Below are 16,668 nucleotides of genomic sequence, written 5' to 3'. Positions count from 1 at the left end.
AAGAAATATGGGCCTGTGGACGTGCCTGTGGACAGCAGTGAATTTAGCCCCAGGGAACATTGTGGGGGCGGGGGGTGGGGTGGGCTGCCCTTCACAGTTATAGCCACCCAAAGTCAACAGTTATTAGAAAATAACACCAGACCTTAGGCATCCCTGTTTGGGTTGTTAATCCACAAAGGCTTTATGCCTTTTAATCATTTAGTATAATTTTACTACCTGTTAAAACTCTATCTCCATTTCCAGTTGGTGTAGAATCACAGCACTGTCTCTGCCCCCGGTCTAATACAGGGTGTGTGGGATTCGAGAAGATACCCCACGGATGGTCTTTTTGCAATTCATCTCCAAGGAAATTTTATCCGTCATGTACTAGAGAGGAGCTATAGGTATTTTTGTGACAATACGATTATTTCGTCACCAGTGAAAGCTGGGTAAAATGGCAGGGCTGGGAGGCATTGGGGTACTAACTATTTCCTGATTAAGTTTTGAGTCTCAGAGAGGGCCAAAGACAGGGGCTATGCCTCCATCTTTTTTCTACTTGGTTATCTATCTAACAAAGCATGGGGCTTTGATGGAAATCCAGGGCCTAGAGTTTGATGAGGGGCACAATAATGATTAGGTGCCGGAATATAGCCCACCTCTCTCTTTGAAAATCACTCCCTGTAGAGGGTAGAATTTGACCCAAGGGTTTTGAAAGAGAAGTGAGAACACAAGGGATGGGCTAATAACCCATTTTATTCTCTGTACCACTGATTATTCATGCCAAATTCACCTGACTCTTTAAAGGATACAATTTTGATACATGTTTTTTCATGCTTTTAATTAGATGAAGCTAGAGGGTGGAATATTACTTCATTCATTCATTTATTCATTCATTCAACAAATATTTATTGAGTGCCTCATGGACCAGACACTGGGATATAGCAGGGAACACAACACATTCTCTGCCTTCAAACTGATGATTGAATTATCATTATGTGACTTTTAACCTTACAGTTGTCTTTAAAAAGCCACAAAAAAGTTATTATCTGGTATCCTCGGAACTGCACCTTTTTAATTCCTATACTAGTGAATTAACGTGAAATCACTCAAACTCAATTCCAGGCAAATGTTTGGCAAACTTAAACTCTTCAAAACATCTTTATATACTCAAGTAGTATGGTAGGATTTTAAAGAAAGAACAGTTGGTATGTCATGCACATGCAATGGTTCATAACATCTAGAATCCTGTGTGTACAATGCAGTAGTTCTTAACACTTTATTATTAGCATTATGCATATGCATGCATTATGTGCATAAGTAGCGTATGCCTGAGAGGAATGAGTACACATTGTGAGTATATACATGGTGCACATTATTTATAGTAAAGACAACTTATTTAGTCATATTGGCTCAGATCCTACCATGGAGTGAAAAACTAAAGAAATCAGTTCAGGCAACAAAGTAGAGGCCTGATAAGCAAGTGAGAGTCTTTAAAAGAAAATATGTAGTAAGAACACTCCCTTTTTTAAATTTACTAATGTCTACTGACATTTCTTCTGCTATCGCTATGGCAGATGATAGGAAAGAAAAACTAGGGGAAAAAAAAGAGCCTAGATGCTTTTAAAAATGTCATTATGGCCGCTTGTCTGTAACTTGTCACACTGTGGCCAAATTTTATATAAAGATCTACGTAGGTTTGTAGAGAGTACTCACTGACATAGAAACACAAACTCTGAATACATTTAAGGTTAAAACTGTGTGATGACATTGGCAGGAGCTATTCCTTCATCAATGCAAGGTATATCCCTTCTGTGTATGTTCTATGCATGGGACGATGGAGAAACGGGGTGCTGGAGTCATGTTGCTTAATTTCTGGTTCTGACACCAGCACTTTTGTGTGATCTTGAACAAGTCACTTAAGCCTTCCTGTCCTTTGCTCATCTGTCAAAAGGGGTTAAGAAAAATTACTTCTAACCCTTAAAGCATTATGTGGCTTTCCCCCCTATTATTGTCTATCATGGATTTCCTTTCATTGCAGGACCTATGTAATAAGAAAAAAAAAAAAAAGTCCAGACAAACGTGTGACAAACTGAAAGATAGCAGAACATCTTAAAATACAGAAATAATGCCAAATAAAATGCAATTAATTTATGCTGATAATTGATATTTGTGGAGAATCCCAGATTGTCCTCTTTAACAGACATTTGGGCAGACCAGCCCATGTCGGGGCCAAAGAAGGTGCTGGTCAGGTATTCTCTCCTGTACATTATACCCTCCCAAACCTTCTACCAGTAATTTTCTTTCCCTAAAGCAATTTTTCATGACTCTGACACCATTCCCATGAAATGTGACATTTTAACAAATAGGAGTGCCATGTCTATGAGATTTATCTTCACTCTTCTCAATACCATCATTCCCTGAACTGTGTACCGCCTTACATGAGAAATGCAACCTCTTTTGTGCTATGTGGCAGCTGGAAAGTTCATATGGTAAAAAGCTCTTCCTAGGGTATACAAACTGTGAAATGTATTTTAAAATAAAGTTTTAATTACCCTTCGCAATTCAGAGCCAGCTTCTGGTTTTAGTCTAATTTAAACAGGGCTTTTCTCTCTGGCAGCCATCTGTTCCTTTTGCGTAAGCCTACACTTAAGTCATAATATTGAAACTGTGACATCATTCCTTCTATGATGTCATTAAATATCTCTGTAAGGTGGGGACCTGTGTAGTCAGGGAAGTGAATAATGTAGGAGAAAGATGCTTGTTCAACTGTAGATAATGGGAAATACAATGAATACAGAACGACCTGAATTATTTTTCTATTGCTTTTCATTCCCAATTATTTTCTCATGTTGAAAAGACTGTTCCATAAAAGTAATGCCTTAATACAGAAAGATAAATGAAGCTTTAAAATGCTTACGTATACGGAATAAACGAGCATGGTCATGTGAATGTACCATTCTAATTGCAGGTCTGACTTTGTGTGAAACCAAAGTTTCTGGGCGATATTTAATCGAAATAACAAGTTATGCTTTCTAACCATAGGCGATGTTTAGACCACACTTTAAGAACCAGGTTTATTCAGGGGGAGGCTGGGAAGATGACAGAGTAAGAGGACCCTAAGCTCGCCTTGTCCCACAAATACAACACAATAACGCATCAGTGTGAATGACCCAATGACTACCAGAACAAACTCGACCACTGAAAGCAGAGAAGAGGCCACATCAAAGAGGGCACAAAGGGCGGAGATGCAGTGTGGACAGTGTGGAGATAAATGGCCGTCCTTGGGGGATGGGGCAGCCTTGGGTGAGGAAAGGAGAGAGAAATAGACTAATACCGGGGGGAGGCTGCACAGGGAAGACGACTCTCCAGAACATTTGGCTTTGAAAGCATGAGAGGCCAAATTTTGTGAGTTCTTATTAGAACCTAACCAGAGGGACCTCAAGCCTGGAATTTTAAAAACTGGAGGGCTCAGTTCTCGTAAAGCCCAGAGTGGAATAAGAAGCTGAATTCCTGCCCTTAAGGAGACAGCACAACAAACAGCCCACAGAGATACAGCCCAGAAGCAGCAGTTTGAAAAACGTCTGGGGTATGTGGGAGAGAAAGCTATTTACTCATCTCAGAGCATGTCTGGAGGGGAGGGATCATTGGAAGACCCCTTCAGGAACAAATGAGCTGTCAGATGTCATCTTCCTCCCTTGCTTCTCAGCATAAACACACAGCCACCTGTAGGAACCAGCAGGGCACTGCCATCCACTACCTAACTTGTTTACACCAAGCCTCACTTACCTAGGCTTCAGTGGATCTGTTCAGAGGTCCATACCAAGACACATAGTAAAAATAATAAAAAGTACTGATTAAAAAAAAAAAAATCTTAAGGGCCCCAAAGGGGGGCACTGGGTGGCTCAGTTGGTTGAGCTTCCAACTCTTGATTTCAGCTCAGGTCATGATCTCAGGGTCCTGGGATCAAGGCCCGTGCCAGGCTCTGTGCTCAGCGGGGAGGAGTCTGCTTGAGATTCTCTCGCTCCCTCTCCTTCTGCCCCTCCCCCTTCCCTGAAATAAATAAGTTAGTTTTTTAAAAAAGCAGCAAAAGAAGACAGTTACATACAGGGAAACCGCATAAGGCTACCAGCAGATTTTTCAACAGAAACTTTGTCAGTCCAAAAGGAGTGGCATGATCTATTCAAAGTGCTGACAGGAAAAAATCTGCAGCCAAAAGTACTCTACCCAGCAAGGCTATCATTCAGAATAGAAGGAGAAATAGAGTTTCTCAGACAAGCAAAAGGTAAGGAGTTCATGACCACTAAACCAGCCCTACAAGAAACATATAGGAGACTTTTTGAGTAGAAAAGAAACACCATAAGAGTAAGAAAAGTAGGAAACATAAAAGCAGTAACAGTAAGTATATCTGTAACAATCAGTCAAGGGATTCACAAAATAAAAGGATGTAAAATATGACACCATATAACTAAAACATGGGGTAGGAGGGAGAGGAGCAAAAAATGGGTTCAAACCATCAACTTAATATAGACTGCTATATGCAGAAGATGTTATATACAAACCTAATAGTAACCACAAATCAAAAACCAGTCATAGATATGCAAAGAGAAAGAGAAAGAGAAAGGAACCCAAGTATATCACTAAAGGAAGGCGGCCAACCATGAGAGAGCAAGAGAAGAAAGGATCAGAGAAAATCTACAGAAACAGCCACAAAACAAGTAACAAAATGGCAATAAATACACATCTATCAATAATTACTTTGAATATAAATGACCTAAATGCTCCAATCAAAAGACATATGGTGACAGAATGGATAAAAAACCAAGACCCATCTACATGCTGCCTACAAGAGACTTATTTTAGACCTAAATACACCTGCAGATTGAAAGTAAGGGAATGGAGAAACATCATGGAAATGGATGTCAAAAGAAAGCTGGTAGAGCATTACTTATATTGGACAAAATGGACTTTAAAACAAAGACTGTAATAAAAGACAAAGAAGAACACTGTATAATAATAAAGGGGACAATCCAACAAGAAGATATAACAATCGTAAATACTCGTGCACCCAACATGGAAGCACCCAAATGCATAAAGTTATTATTAACAAACATAAAGGAAATAATCAATAGTAACACAATAACAGTAAGGGACTTTAACATCCCACTTACATCAATGGGCAGATCATCCAAACAGAAAATCAATAAGGGAACAATGACTTTGAATGACACACTGGACCAGATGCATCTAACAGATATAGTCAGAACATTCCATACTAAAACAGCAGAAGACACATTCTTTTCAAGTGCACATGGAACATTCTCCAGAATAGATCACATATTAGGCCACAAGACAAATCTCAACAAATCCAAAAAGGTTGAAGTCATACCATGCATCTTGTCTGACCACAACACTATGAAACTAAATCAACCACAAGAAAATATCTGGAAAGAGCACAAATACATGGAGGTTAAATAACATGCTACTAAGCAATGAACAGGTCAACTAAGAAATCAAAGGAGTCAAAAATTACATGGAAATGAAAATGAAAACACAACAGTCCAAACTCTTTGGGATGCAGTAAAAGCAGTTCTAAGAGGAGAGTATGTAGCAATACATCTATCTCAAAAAGCAAGAAAAATCTCAATTAGGCAACATAACCTTACACCTAAAGGAGCTAGAAAAAGAAGAACAAACAAAACAGGAAACCAGCAGAAGGAAGGAAATAATAAAAATTAGGGCAGAAATAAATGACCTCAAAACTAAAAAAGCAATAGAACAGATCAATGAAACCAGGGGCTGGTTCTTTGAAAAGATCAAGAAAATTGATAAACCTCTAGCCAGACTCATCACAAAAAAAGGGGGGGGGGGAGAAAAGATTCAAATAAATAAAATCAGTAATGACAGAGGCAAAATCACAAACCAACATCACAGAAATAAAATGATTGTAAGAGAACAGTATGAAAAACTATATGCCAACAAACTGGAAAACCTAGAAACATATAACCTACCAAAACTCAAACAGGAAAAAAATAGAAAACTTTAACAGACCAATTACCATCAATGAAATTATATCATTAATCAAAAAATTATCAACAAACAAAAGTCCAGGACTGGATGGCCTCACAGGTGAATTCTGCCAAACACTTAAAGAACAGCTAGTACCCATTCTTCTCAAACTATTCTAAAAAAAATAGAAGAGGAAGAAAAACTTCCAAATTCATTCTATGAGGCCAGCATTACCCATAAACCAGATAAAGATACCGCAAAAAAGGAGAACCACAGGACAGTATCTCTGATGAACCCAGATGCAAAAATCCTCCCCCAAAATATTAGGAAACCGAATCCAACAATACATTAAAAAAATCATTCACAACAATCACATGGAATTTATTCCTGGGATGCAAAGGTGGTTCAATATTCCCAAATCAATCAATTTGATATATCACATCAATAAGAAAAAGGACAAAAACTATATGATCAGTTCAATAGATGCAGAAAAAGCATTTAACAAAGTACAACATCCATTCATGATAAAAACACTCAACAATAAGGGTTAGAGAGAACATACCTCAACATAATAAAGGCCTTATATGAAAACCCCACAGCTAGCATCATACTCACTGGGGAAAAACTGAATGCTTTTCCCTTAAGGTCAGGAATAAGACAAAGATGTCCACTCTCACCATTTTTATTCAACATAGTACTGGAAGTCCTAGCCACGGCAATCAGACAAGAAAAAGAAATAGAAGTCATCCAAATTGGTAAGGAAGAAGCAAAACTGTCACTATTTGCAAATGACATGATACTGTATCTAGAAAATACTAAAGACTTCACCAAAAAACTATTAGAACTGATAAATGAATTCAGTAAGGTTGCAGGATACAAAATCAATATACAGAAATCCATAGCATTTCTATACACTAATAATGAAGCAGCAGGAAGAAATATTAAGAAAACAATCCCATTTACAATTGCACCAAAAATAATAAAATACCCAGGAATAAACTTAGCCAAAGAGGTGAAAGACCTGTACTCTGAAAACTATAAAACACTGATGAAAGAAATTGAGGACAACACAAATGGAAAGATATTCCATGATCATGGATTGGAAGAGCAAATACTGTTAAAATGTTCATACTATCCAAAGCAATCCACAGGTTTAATGCAATCCCTATCATAATACCAACAGCATTTTTCACAGAACCAGAATAAGCAATTCTAAAATTTGTACGGAACCAAAAAAAAAAAAAAAAAAAAAAAAACCCTGAATAGCCAAAGCTGTTGACCTCTGAAAGTCGTGGACCTGGGGCAGCAAAGGAACTGAGAAAGACAGATGACAGTAAAGCGAAGCACAGGGGACCCCGAGTTAACAGCCCGAGGTCCCGAGGTTTATTTTCCATAATCTAATATACCTTCTACAATGACATAGATCTATAATGATTTACAGCAAGGGTTTAATAGGGCACATTCTTCCACGTACATGGGTTAGTCAAGTGAAGCAATGGGAGTGGAGAAGGAATAAAGAAATTTGTAACTGGCTGTGATCAATTAATTGTAAACACCATTGTACTCAGACCTTAACACAGGATAAAAGAACAAAGAAGGGAATGCACAGTGTGCTTTTTACAGCTGGCTTCCTATCTGCAAAACATCTTCTGCTGCGTATTTTAGAACAGACCACACACTTCCCAAGGGCATTTCACTCTGATCCTTTTGGGTTATTTTTAACCCCGTAATCTTGAGTTTTCTCAGAGATCTTGGAGTCGGAATGAATATGCACCAGTGGTCGTTGTGGCGTTCTGTTTCCCACACAAAGCAATCTTGAAAAAGAAAAACAAAACTGAAGGTATTAAATTCCAGATTTCATGTTATATTACAAAGTTGTAGTATTCAAAACAGTATGGTACTGGCACAAAAACAGACACATAGATCAGTGGAACAGAATAGAAAGCCCAGAAATAAGCCCACAATTATCTGGTCAATTCATCTTTGACAAAGGATAAAGAACATGCCGTGGGAAAAAAACAGTCTCTTTAACAAAGGATGTTAAGAAAACTGGACAGCTACATGCAAAAGAATGAAACTGGGCCACTCTCTTACACCATACATAAAAATAAACTCAAAATGGGTCAAGTACCTAAATGTGAGACCTGAAACCATAAAAATCCTAGAAAAGAGCACAAGCAGTGATTTCTCTGACATTGGTCATAGCAACATCTTTCTAGATATGTCTCCTGAGACAAGGGAAATAAAAGCAAAAATAAAACACTGGGACTACATCAAAATAAAAACTTCTGCACAGCAAAGGAAACAACCAGCAAAACTAAAAGACAACGTACTGAATGGGAAAAGATATTTGCAAATGAGGTATCTGATAAAGTTAGTATCCAAAATATATAGAGCTTACACAACTTAACACACACACACACACACACACACACACACACACATCCAATTACAAGATAGGCAGAAGAAATGAACGGACCTTTCTCCAAAGAAGACATCCAATGGCCAACAGACACATGAAAAGATGCTCAACATCACTCAATCATTAGGGAAATGCAAATCAAAACCACAATGAGATACCACCTCGCAACTGTCAGAATGGCTAAAATCCAAAAAGTCAAGAAACAACAAGTGTTGGTGAGGATGTGGAGAAAAAGGAACTCTCGTGCACTGTTGGTGAGAATGCATACTGGTGCAGTCACTGTGGAAGATTATGGAGTTTCCTCAAAAAATTAAAAATAGAACTACCCTACATTCCAAGAATCACACTAGTGGATAGTTACCCAAAGAATACAAAAACACTAATTCGAAGGGATGTATGCATCCTTATGTTTATTGCAGCATTATTTATAATAGCCAAACTATGGAAGCCACCCCAGTGCCCATCAATAGATAAACGGGTAAAGAAAAAGTGGTATATATATATATATATATATATATATATATATATATATATATATATATATATATATTATTCAGACCTAAAAAAGACCCTACAAAATCTTGCCATCTGTAACAACATGGGTAGATTTAGAGAGTATAATGCTAAGTGAAATAAGCCAGTCAGAGAAAGACAAATACCATATGACTTCACTCATATGTGGAATTTAAGAAACAAAACAAACAAACAATGGAAAAAAACAAGGGAGACACAACCAAAAAAAGAGACTCTTAATTAGAGAACCAACAGATGGTCACCAGAGGGGAGGTAGATGGGGAGGATGAGCGAAATAGGTTAAGGGGATTAAGGGCATACTTATCTTGTGAGCACTGAGTAATATATGGAACTGTTGAATCACTACATTGTACATCAGAAACTAATATAACACCGTATGTTAACCACACTGGAATTAAAATAAAAAAAAAGAAACAACTTGCCTCATTCTATTTAGTTTCTATTTTGGCATTAAAAATAAATTAATTGAAATTTATCAATTAAGAATTTTTCAGATTTATAAGGTGCAACTGCTATTAGCAATATAGTAATATATGTGAATAGTGTTTTAGAAAGAATTATATTAATATTGAATTTATTAGATTATAGTAATTTACATCTTAATTTCTTTGAAACATTCCATGATAAATATTTAAAGATTCATGGGTTATTACACGGATAGTTAGTTCTAGGTGAGCTTAGTAATTCTCTTAATTGTCTTAGTAATTCTCTTAAGTAATTCTCTCTTATAATTGTTGAAAAACTCCCGTAAAATAATAAAGAATCTCACATAACACTATCTGTACAAATATCCATTGGTTTTAAACTGAAGAATTCAGTGAGGAGAGAGACAAAGAGGTTTTTTTTTTTTTAATTACTTTGTGATAAATAATTTTAAAAAGAATCAGTCTTTGAAATTCAACATTGTTTTTAATAAATCAGTTGTATACACATCCATTTATTATTGTATTTCTATGCCAACTCTAAAAAAACCACTTGGTCAAGTTCATTAGTTTTAGCATTGACTCTATCCTGTGCTTCTCTCTGTGTCAGGCCCCGAGCTAGTCTGATCTCAAATTAGTGCTGCTAAGTCATGGTGCTAAATCTCTAGGCCCAGGAATTTACAGATTGTAATGGCTAATGGATTACTGCACAGTCACAGTGCAGTGTAATGGAAAGTGCACTAGGAAAGGAGTAGGAATACCTGGGGTTTTGATCACTTAAAAGATCCAAGCTTTAGTTCCTTCATCGAGGCAATAATGATAATATGTGGCATAATTATTTCACCAGTGGACTGTGAGTTTCAGAACCGGCTCCTCCCACGCTCTTGGTATCATTTAATGACACCAACATCTATAATCAACTGCCCAAGGCAGGCCCTTGATTCTCCTTCTCCATCGCTGTCTCTATGGGGATAGTGACTCATCACTTACTCTTCCTGCTGATTGCCCTGTTCTTGGCAATGTCAGCATTATTCATCCAGACGTTAAATTCCACCCTTCCCTGCACCCTCACATGATGAAACCTGTCTACCTCACTAAGATCTCTAAATACGACCCCTCCTATCCAGTCCTCTGTTGTTAACTTAAGTCAGGCCCTCATCTGCCATCCGAACCACTGTAATAGTCTCCAAACAGGAATTGCTCCCTTAGCTTTACCCATGTGGCCACCATTTTGATCTTTCCAAGGGAAAATTGTATTACATTCCTCAACCGTAACTTATGGCTCTTTAAGGACCCCTTCACCTTCAGCACAAAATCCAGACATCTTGGTCATCTGGTCTGCACCCATCCCTCCACCTCATCTCCCATTATCTCTAGCACAGGCACCAAATTTGGGCTAATGCCACATGCACTGTGATGCTGAGTGCCCCATGCTCGTTGTTCTTACATGCTTCTTACACAAGGTAGTCCCTCTGCTGTTAAGAATCCATTCTCCCTTATCTACTTGGCAGAGTCTTTCTTCAGTCTGCAGCTCATGAGAGGTTTTCTTCTTTACAAAGCTTTTCCTGAACAAGCCAAGCAGGATCTGTTATCTCTTTCTCTGAGCCAGCCCAGTTCCTAGCAGTACTTTTATTATTACACTCAGTAGGTCTGTAAAACAATTATTTGTTTCCATGTCTCTTTTTTCTAATAGACACTGAACTTCTTGAAGAATGGGACAGTATGTTATTTGTCTTTGTTTATCCAGATAATATCTCATACTATAAGTTGATGATCAATAATTTCTTATAGGTGGACGGATAGGTGGGTGGATGGACAGATGGATGGTTGCTTCTACCCTCATGCACTTTAGTTCTGATAATCACAGCTTTCTCTTCAGGAACAACAAGATTCTTTTTCTTCCCCCCCCAACAGGTGTTCTTCTTTATCATCCATCCCTCAACACCTGAACCCCACCAACCTTTCTCTGAATAGTCTTCTATTCAATAGACTCCACTCAAATGAGTTACTCCTTTCATTGTTCTTTCATAACACTTCGTATAGTTGTACTAAAAAAAAAAAGCTTTCAACACTTTTAATCGTAATTATTAGTTTAAATACCTATATCCTTCCCTTAGACTTTACATTCCTTAAGACAGCATCTCAAATTTCTTCCTCATATCTTTATTCCCGGGAGAGGCTAGCACAAGGTAGGTGATAGTACAAGATAGTAGGTGCTTGCTGAATTAATTCATAAAGGTGTGCCTGAATGTATGAAATGAAATAACGTACTTGAGAGTTCTTTGTAACTGGAAAGCCCGAGACAAATGTTAGATAGTTATCATCTTGATCGCGCCCACGAATCATATCCTTTCCTCTGCTCCTTACTTCTTTCTACCTAGACAGCCCACAGACCCTCATCTAAATTATCACTTCACACAGATTCCCTTGCTGCCACTCAGAATGCATTTTGACATTAAACCAAACCCCTCAGCACTTGGATAAGATCTAGAATATAAAGAGGCTTGAAAAACAGAATCAACTCTCTTGCGATTTAGTACCAGCCTTAAAACGCTAGTAAATGATAACCATATTCTGAAAATGAAGATTGCCAGATCATTTTAGGTACCATTTTTTTTGGCTAATGGCAGTATATTTGTCCTAAATTTGTGCCTGTTCCTTACATAGAGAGAATTAGTTTATTAGTTAGGGAACAAAAGTATAAAACGTGCAACAGAAGAAATTATATATACATATATAATTATTATATTATATTATATATAAATTATATATATATATATATATATATATGAATGATAAGAACAAATACTTGATACAAAAATTTCAACTTCTTCCCAGGAAATCCCAGGATATCTTATGAATGACCTTGCAATCACTTCATCCACCTTGAAGAAGGGACCTTCTCCAGTGTGAAAGGCAGTAGCCTCTTTGTATCTCAAAATCACTCCACTGCCTATTACGGCAAGAGGTGAAAAATACCTTAAAGTCTGGGGAAGATTGGAATAAGAAAGAAGATAATTTTCATGGATATAGAATATGGAATGAGCAGAGTTGACATCTCCACTTATATAAGAAGTGCTATGAGATCACTGATGACTGAGAGGGGCAGGACCTCTGCTAATCCTCATCTGGAAGACGTCAACAGAGTACATTTTCCCATGATACCATTCTGACATTTGGGGTCAATCCTTTCTCCAAGTGAAAAAAAGTCACTTGCATAAATGCAACTTCAGTAGCACCTTGACAGTCCTTGGAAGTCATCCAAATGAATGCCAATTTAATGTGGTGAAGTCACCTTGTTAGACATTTATGGTGCAGGGTTGCTCCAAGATGTCTTTGTGGTGGGGTGCACTACTCATAGTTGAGTGCTGGTGAGAAGTACGTGAGTGATGCTCCCATCACAGAACAAGCAGCATGGCCTAAGAACATGGCTTCTGAGATAAACACAGTCTGGCTTTATTCTCAATCTGTCATTTTGGAAGTCGAGTTACTTAGCTTTTTTGTGTCTTAGTTTCCTCATCTATGAAATGGGGATGATCATACCTTCCTCATACAGTTTTTGCAAGGATTAAATGAGATAGGGCTGTTTTAAATACCTGATGATTATTATGTGGGTTTTTTTTTTTTTTTTTTTGGCTTCCTCTATCTCTCCCATCCTATCCCCCATTAACATCTCATACCAAACTCTGGGGTTTTTTTTTAGGACTTTCCTTTGAAAATTGTGCATGATCACTGACGCTATTTTTTCCCGCATGGATTTTGCACATCAGTAAGGAGAATGAAAATGAAATCATTTCTCAGTTTCCTTCACACTAATGTTCAGTTATCCAGAGGGTGTCATATCACCAAATGTCAGTAAAAATAATAATATATAATGCATAATATATAGTATGTAATATATAATATATGATTTCATCTATCTCCTGGCTTTTTAATGATAGCAAATTTGTCAGCTTCATTATTTAACTGCATTTTCCAAATGTCCAAAATATCAGCTTTTGCTCCTCTTCTGAAGCAATCCTCTCCTCTCCATGTGACTATGAAATTTTTAAAAGGACCATACCTCCCCCTGCCCCACCCAAATCATACTCCTTTCTATGTGCTATTCTACAGAATAAGAATTCCCAGGGGTTACTTTCGAAACTTACATGTGCTGATGAATCTTATTAAACATGTTCTCCTTCCTCTAGAAAGATATCTACATCTATGTGATATTCTTCAGATAACATTTATAAGATAGGAAGCATTTATATAAAATTTACCTCTGGAGAATTGGGTCCCTACATTCCCCATTCCTCTCTTAGATGAGGCTGTTATAAGACCACATCAGAGGGATCACACATGGCCTCATGGGTCACTGCAAGGCCTTGGCTTTTTCTCTGAGGGAAATGGGAAGTCAGTGGTGAGTTTTGAGCACATGAGAAACCTAATCTGACTTAGTGGTGCTGATAGCGCTTTTGTCACTATATCTGAATAGACTGTAGTAGAGCAAAGGCAGAAAAGAGAGAAGAGAAGTTGAGAAGGAGATGGTGGTGATTTGGACCAGGAGGGTAGCAGGAGAGATGGTGACATGTCCAGATTCTGGTCCCATTTTGAAAGTCGAACCAAAAAGCTGTCCCAGTAGGCTGGATGTGTAGTGTGAGATGAAGAAAGCAGTCAAGGATGATTATAAGGTTCTTAGCCTCAGCAAATGGATAGATGGAGTTGCCATCAGCTCAGAGGGGGAAGGGTGTCAGAACAGCTGGTTTAGGGTGGTAGATGAGGGCTCTAGTTTGAGACATGTTAAGCTTGAGCTGTCTATTAGACATCCAAGTGGAGAAGGCAAACAGGCAATTAGAGATGCAATTTTGGACTACAGGAGAGAGGTCTGGTCTGGTGATAGAAGACCCTTAAGGGTGCCTGGGTGGCTCAGTCGTTAAGCGTCTGCCTTCAGCTCAGGTCATGATCCCAGGGTCCTGGGATCGAGCCCCGCATCGGGCTCCCTGCTCAGCGGGAGGCCTGCCTCTCTCTCTCTCCCACTCCCCCTGCTTGTGTTCCTGCTCTCACGCTCTCTCTCTCTGTCAAATTAATAAATAAAATCTTTAAAAAAAAAAGAAGACCCTTAATATGTGCCCCTTAATATTTGTAAGAGGCTTAACGCAATATCCGGTTCCTAGTAAGAAAGTAAGCAATGGTCATCATTAATATAATTCCTCTCCTCCTTTAACCATGTCATTCGAATTGTCCAATATAACTACTGCCTACTGTATGTGTTTATACTCTGAGCTAACAATTAAATTTACAAAGCAATCCTTTCTTACTTTTCAGGTTTATCACTGCCTTGTCCCCATGCTACCCTTTGATGGGAAATTCCCCATTTTTCAAGTGCATTTTGTGGGGAGGGCATTAAAGTTCAAAATAAAGATTAAAACAATACTATGTGTGCTATAGTCAGTATAATTCTGGACAATGTCTTTTGAGCACAAAATGTTTGGCAGTAGGAGAAGTCATATAGAATGATGGTTAAGATAGCTGATTCTAGCATTGAAATTAACTCATATTCTAAAACATCACTTTGAATAAGTTTCTAATGTCTCACTTCTCCAATTCTCCATCTGTAAAATTGAGATCAGTGGAATTATGGAGAATATGAAATGGGGTGATAGATATAAAGTGCTTAGCACAATGCCAGACACAAGTAAGTTCTTATAATTTTCAGCTATTATGATGATAAGCAACTTTACTTTTTGTTTTCAGTTGTAACTAAGACTAAAATCTCTCCTATGGCTTTTCATTTACCACAGACTTTTCATTGAATACCTATTTCAATACATCACTTAAAATTTACAAGACTTAGGGCTCCTGGGTGGCTCAGTTGGTTAAGCGACTGCCTTCGGCTCAGGTCATGATCCCGGAGTCCTGGGATCGAGTCCCACATTGGGCTCCCCCTTCTCTGTGGGGAGCCTGCTTCTCCCTCTGCCTCTGCCTGCCACTCCCTCTGCTTGTGCTCTCTCTATCTCTCTCTCTCTATGTCAAATAAATAAAAATAAAATCTTTAAAAAAAATTTACAAGACTTAGTCTCAAGGCATTAGGCCAAAGGAAAGAAAAAGACATTACGAGCAGAAATAGGAGTCTGATCTAACATGTTATTGGCACCTTCATCCCCTGCTTGTCTCCCTGCTCACCCCCAGCACCTTGCCCATATTGGTAATTAAACTGAAGGAACTGACTTAAAAGAAACACACTAAACTTCCCTCTTCCCTCTTATGTTATTTTAATTGTGTATATTTTGTTTTTAAGCATGGTTCTTTGGGGGAAAACACAATGTGTCTACTATAGAAAAACACATATTCTTTTAGGCAAGTAATTTTAGAAGCAAAAGACGGTCTCCAGGGTAAGAAGATGGAAAAGTAGTGGTATTAGCAGAAGATGGCACAGAACAAATGCACATTTTATAGTGTAAAAGAAAGATATTTTAGCCTCCCTGCCTAAAACAACACTTTGCACTATCAGTTATGCTGAATTGTTGAATAGAATAAAACAGAACCAGCTACAATATGACTGCTTAGAGTGAAAGTCAATAGTCAACTCCTAGGGAGCATCTCGCACTCATGACACACAGCGGCTTAATTGGTCTTCCTATGGTTTGGAAGAAAGGCCTTGAAAATAATTCTGACCTCTTTGAAGCAAATTTATAGACATATAACAGTGCTTTAATCCTTGCATCCTGGAATTGCCAAGGTAATAGAGTATCAGTGGATAAAATCCTAGTAAGACAATGATCATCTGATATTCCAACTCTGTGCCAGGCCAATTTGGGATTTCAGTCATTTCCATTCTCTGCACCCTGAACTCCCTTCACACAATGTCTAAAGGGTGTATTTTTCCTTCACATTTTTTTCCATATTGTCTCCTGATTTATTTCTTTTCTTTTTCTTTTCTTTCTTTCTTTCTTTCTTTCTTTCTTTCTTTCTTTCTTTCTTTCTCTTTCTTTCTTTCTTTCTTTCTTTCTTTCTTTCTTTCTTTCTTTCTTTCTTTCTTTCTTTCTTTCTTTCTTTCTTTTTCTTTCTTTCCTTCCTTCCTTCCTTCCTTCTTCCTTCCTTCCTTCCTTCTTCCTTCCTTCCTTCCTTCCTTTCTTTCTTTCTTTCTTTCTTTCTTTCTTTCTTTCTTTCTTTCTTTCTTTCTTTCCTTCCTTCCTTCCTTCCTTCCTTCCTTCCTTCCTTCCTTCCTTCCTTCCTTCCTTCCTTCCTTCCTTTCTCCTCTATATGTCTGAATCTCTACCATGGTATTTTGGGGGTTAACTTCATGCATCCCTTTTTACTTGT

At 37.9% G+C, this 16,668-nt stretch overlaps 1 protein-coding gene across 2 annotated transcripts in view; it reads left to right on the top strand.

Moving 5' to 3' along the window:
* The window catches only part of PTER (phosphotriesterase related), a 32,533-nt gene that overhangs the window by 9,030 nt on the left and 6,835 nt on the right, over positions 1–16,668 (top strand). The window lies entirely within an intron of this gene.

Source organism: Eumetopias jubatus, unplaced genomic scaffold, assembly GCF_037043125.1.
Source record: "Eumetopias jubatus isolate StellerSeaLion01/CBP00866 unplaced genomic scaffold, mEumJub1_p1.0 scaffold_8, whole genome shotgun sequence".
Taxonomy (NCBI): domain Eukaryota; kingdom Metazoa; phylum Chordata; class Mammalia; order Carnivora; family Otariidae; genus Eumetopias; species Eumetopias jubatus.
This window is presented reverse-complemented; position numbering and strand designations above follow the sequence as displayed.